The sequence below is a fragment of the Lolium rigidum genome, chromosome 1 (genome assembly GCF_022539505.1).
Source record: "Lolium rigidum isolate FL_2022 chromosome 1, APGP_CSIRO_Lrig_0.1, whole genome shotgun sequence".
NCBI classification, from domain to species: Eukaryota; Viridiplantae; Streptophyta; class Magnoliopsida; order Poales; family Poaceae; genus Lolium; species Lolium rigidum.
The window spans coordinates 129991415-129996957 of NC_061508.1; positions in this window are offsets into that span (position 1 = coordinate 129991415).

Here is a 5543-nt window from a genome sequence, read left to right on the forward strand (position 1 = left end):
TGGCGGTGGAGGAGCGTCAGCAGTGGGAGGCGGCGCTGGCGGCGATCTGGGGGAGGCAGGCGGACGAGTTGGCGGCGGAGGCCGACGCGTTGGCGGTGGCGATGATGGAGGCGCCAACAGATGTGGAGGAGGAGGCCGAGGCGGAGGAGGAGGAGACCGAGGTGGGGGACGACGACGACGACGAGTTTGAGTGGTCCGACGACGACGGGCCGCACCCGGACGAGACGGCCGATCAGCAACGCGCGCTCGTCGAGTCCTTCGAGTCGGAGAAGAAGCTCCAGGACGACGCTCGTGCCCGCGAAGAGGCGCGGATTCATCGCGCCGTCCGAGCTCTCCCTCCGAGCGGCGCGGCGAGGGAGGGCGGACGTCGACGCGGTCTTGGAGCGGTGGCGTCGGCCACCGCCCTACGCACGGAGAGGCGGCGCGCGCAGCAAAGAGCTGCGGCGGAGGGCGAGCGACGCGGGCGGGGCCGTCGAACGCACCGCCGGGGGTCAGTAGGCTAGGTTTAGATGAAAGCTAGCCGTTTTCATTCAAACTTTGTAATATATAATCAAAATTGAATGAAAACCTTTATTTTCGTGCACCAATATTCATTTGGGGTCGGTGTTTGGGGGACGCGGCTGGGGAGCGACGTCCCCCAAACGCGGCACGAACAAAACACGTCCCCCAAACGCTCGATCCAGCGCTCTTTGGGGGACGGTTTGGTGGACGCGACTGGAGATGCTCTTAGACTCCATATTACCTTCTCACCTTCTTCCACACGACGTGGGCAGAAAAAATGCCCCAGACAATTCGGCTCGGGCAGCGGCGGCGGCAACTCCAACAACTACGCCAACTTCAACAACCGTGGCGGTGTGGGGCACCCGACGTACTCGTCCGCAGCTGGCTAGGGAGGTTAGGGTGGTCAGGGTGGACAGGCCCCTCCCGCCTGGTGGCTGGCGAGGGAGAAGAAACGACAAGAGCAAGCCCTGCGTGCTGCGCAGGAGGGGGTGGGCGCTGGCTCCCTGCCCCTGGAGTTGAACCGCGACAGTGGGTCGGCACGGAGCTCTGGTCAGGCGCAACAGCAGCCCTGTCGCCAGTCGCCAGCGCCCAAACAGCTGACCTCGTCAGCTCCGGTGGCGGCTGACTCGGGCTCGTGCAAGGTGGAGTGTTTCCGCTGCGGACGCCCTGGCCACTTCCAGGCTAGGTGCACGACCGACCCTATCTATGTCATCTGCGGCAAACAAGGCCATTTCTCGGTGGAGTGCCTGGGTGCTGCACCTCCGGAGTTGTGCTTGATGGGACATGCTATCTCTGGGGAGGGTTTCTTCTACCTCGACTTCGAGGAAGGAGGGGAGGAGGAGGCGGAGGCCTCGAATGCGGTCGTTTGACGGCCTCCCCTTGTCGGCCTGTGACCTTGAGGTGGAACTCCACCACCTTATCGGCATCGACTGGGACTGGAAGGTGACCCAAGTGGCAGCTAAGGAGTTTACGGTCCTCTCCCCATCGCAGGACTGCCTCCGGATGAGCGCTCACAGCGGGAAGCTGTTCTTTCCGCTCAACAACTCCACGGCCAACATCAAGCTAGCGGATGCCGACCCAGCACCGGCGGAGCTGCTCCAGGAGGTTTGGGTGACCATCTCTGGTCTCCCTCGTCGGATGCGGCAGGCAGACAGACTCATGAAGGGGATGCGGATGTTGGGCCGGCCAATCGAGGTGGACCTCGACTCCCTCGCACGGCGCGCACTCGTTCGCATGAAGATTGCGTGCAGGAACCCATCCAAGCTCCACGGTATGGTGCAACTTTTCCACAAGAATGAGGGCTTCAACGTGGGTATCCGGGTGGAGCAACCCCTGGCGTCCTCCTCTGGGCCTCCTCCGGCCCCTCCGCGCAATGATGATGATGACAACATGGGGGAGGAGGATGATTCGGACAACCTGGGTGATGAGGAGGAGTGGCGACGCCTGGGCGAGAAGGACAAGGGGAAGAGTGCGGCTGCGCAGGACTCAGACTCAGCGGGGAACCACACGGCGCCAGAACCAGCGGAGCAGGCCGCCCCGGTTGACGACGTTGTGCCCTGCGACCCCGTACTCGACCACTACGACAGCAACCTGCCATCCTCGGGGGGTGGGTGGCCTCTCCCGCTGGCGGTCTTGGAGAAGCAGCGGGCCCTCGAGTTACCGCCCACCACTACGCCGACACAGCAACAACTGGCGGTGCTGGAGGGGGTGCCCACGTCGTCGCCTGTTGACTCTTCTACCCTCGTGACGGTCGAGTCGGACTATGACTCAGAAGCTTTGGAGGAGTCTCCGGGCGGGCTCACTGCTGCCCGGTCCGTGGAGGCCAGCGCTGGTGCTGCTGCCGCGCTCTCGGGGGAGTGCGGCATCCATGCGTTTGGGAAGGGGGCTTTGGACGTGGACGCGATGGTGGTGCCACGCAGGAGGAGGACCAAGACGGTGTCGGTCGGCCCGGCGCGGAAGAGTGCTCGTCTCCATGGTCCAGCAGCCGCGGTGTCGGCGATGCAGAAGGCCCAACACAGGATGGCCTCCAAGAACCTCGACCACGCAGGTACCTTCACTCCCCTCGCCCACCTTCCCGATGCTCACCTGACGACTGTTGTGCATGAATCTGGTCTCACTTTCATGATGTAAACACACTCGGAGTCTAAAATTCTTTCGCTTGTGCGTGCCAAGGAGGCGGCACAAGCGCTGCTCGTGCAAGCTGCCCTGCGCGCGGAAGGAGGAGACCCAGGTGGGCGCTGATGCGGTGGTGGTGCCCTCGGGGCCCGGTGTAGATGGGACTACACCGGTGGCCTTGGAGGAGGGTCAGGTGACCTTGGTGGATGTCCCAGTCCAGGCTGCTCCTCAAGCCAATAAAACGAGCTCTTCGGCCATGTTGGCGACCCGTCGTGGACGGAGGAAAGCCACACTTTCTTAATGCGTGATGGCTTCTACAATATATGTGGGTTCGGTAGATCGGGATGCCGCACCCAGATTAAGGAGTTGATTTCCCGAGAACATCTCCACTTTGTCGTTTTGCATGAAACCATCAAATCTTCCTTCCCCGCAAGTGAGCTTCTTAGCATCGACCCTGCCGGTCGATTTGCGTGGCATGATGTACCGGCGGTAGGGAGATCCGGGGGAATCCTCTTACGGTTTAATGAGGATTCTTTCGACGTGTTGGGTTGGAGTAGGGGCTCCTTCCACATTCGGGTTGACGTCCTTCAGCTAGACTCATCTTCCCGTTGGTCTCTTTTTGTGGTCTATGGCCCGTCTGATCACCGACGATCTCCTGCGTTCCTCCAGGCACTTACAGAGGCCATTTCGACTTGCCCTTGCCGCTTGTGGTGCGAGCTGACTGATACGTCTCAAACGTATCTATAATTTCTTATGTTCCATGCTACTTTTATGATGATACTCACATGTTTTATACGCATTATATGTCATTATTATGCATTTTCCGGCACTAACCTATTGACGAGATGCCGAAGAGCCGATTCTTTGTTTTCTGCTGTTTTTGATTTCGAAATCCTAGTAAGGAAATATTCTCGGAATTGGACGAAATCAACGCCCGGGGCCTATTTTTACACGAAGCTTCCGGAAGACCGAAGGAGTCACGAAGTGGGGCCACGGGCGCCGCCACACTAGGGCGGCGCGGCCTAGAGGGGGCCCGCGCGGCCCTAGCGTGTGGGGCCCCCGTGACGCCTCTCGACCCGCCCTTCCGCCTACTTAAAGCCTTCGCCGCGAAACCCCGATGCCGAGAGCCACGATACGGAAAACCTTCCAGAGACGCCGCCGCCGCCAATCCCATCTCGGGGGATTCAGGAGATCGCCTCCGGCACCCTGCCGGAGAGGGGAATCGTCTCCCGGAGGTCTCTTCATCGCCATGATCGCCTCCGGATCGATGTGTGAGTAGTCCACCCCTGGACTATGGGTCCATAGCAGTAGCTAGATGGTTGTCTTCTCCTCATTGTGCTATCATGTTAGATCTTGTGAGCTGCCTATCATGATCAAGATCATCTATTTGTAATCCTACATGTTGTGTTTGTTGGGATCCGATGAATATTGAATACTATGTCAAGTTGATTATCAATCTATCATATATGATGTTTATGTTCTTGCATGCTCTCCGTTGCTAGTAGAGGCTCTTGCCAAGTTGATACTTGTGACTCCAAAAGGGAGTATTTATGCTCGATAGTGGGTTCATGCCTCCATTAAATGCAGGACGAATGACGTAAAGTTCTATGGTTGTGGATGTGCTTGTTGCCACTAGGGATAAAACATCGATGCTTTGTCTAAGGATATTTGTGTTGATTACATTACGCACCATACTTAATGCAATTGTCCGTTGTTTGCAACTTAATGCCGGAGGGGTTCGGATGATAACTCTGAAGGTGGACTTTTTAGGCATAGATGCATGCTTGGATAGCGGTCTATGTACTTTGTCGTAATGCCCCGATTAAATCTCATAGTACTCATCATGATATATGTATGTGCATTGTTATGCCTTCTTTATTTGTCAATTGCCCAAGCTGTAATTTGTTCACCCAACATCCGTTTATCTTATGGGAGAGACACCACTAGTGAACTGTGGACCCCGGTCCAATTCTTTACATCTGAAATACAATCTACTGCAATTGTTCTTTACTGTTCTTCGCAAACAACCATCATCTTCCACACAATACGTTTAATCCTTTGTTTACAGCAAGCCGGTGAGATTGACAACCTCACTGTTACGTTGGGGGCAAAGTACTTTGATTGTGTTATGCAGGTTCCACGTTGGCGCCGGAATCCCTGGTGTTGCGCCGCACTACACTCCGCCACCATCAACCTTCAACGTGCTTCTTGGCTCCTACTGGTTTGATAAACCTTGGTTTATTTCTGAGGGAAAACTTGCTACTGTACGCATCACACCTTCCTCTTGGGGTTCCCAACGGACGTGTGTCAACTGCACGCATCAAGCATATTTTCTGGCGCCGTTGCCGGGGAGATCAAGACACGCTGCAAGGGGAGTCTCCCACATCCAATCTCTTTACTTTGTTTTTGTCTTGCTTTACTTTATTTTATTTACTGCTTGTTTGCTCTCTATCAAAAACACACAAAAAAATTAGTTACTTGCATTTACTTTATTTAGTTTGCTTTATTTACTACTGCTAAAATGGGTACTGTTGAGAATACTAAGTTGTGTGACTTCACTAGCACAAATAATAATGATTTCTTATGCACACCTATTGCTCCACTCGCTACTACAGCAGAATTATTTGAAATTAAACCTGCTTTACTTGGATCTTGTTATGAGAGAGCAATTTTACAGGTGTTAGTTCCGATTATGCTCGCTGCCCATCTTAATAATTTTGTTGAACTATGTGAAATGCAAAAGTATAAGGATGTAGATGGTAACATTATAAAATTAAAATTGATTCCTTTCTCCTTAAGAGGAAGAGCTAAAGATTGGTTGCTATCTCTGCCTAGAAATAGTATTGATTCATGGACTAAATGTAAGGATGCTTTTATTGGTAGATATTATCCCCCCGCTAAAATTATATCTCTGAGAAGTAGCATAA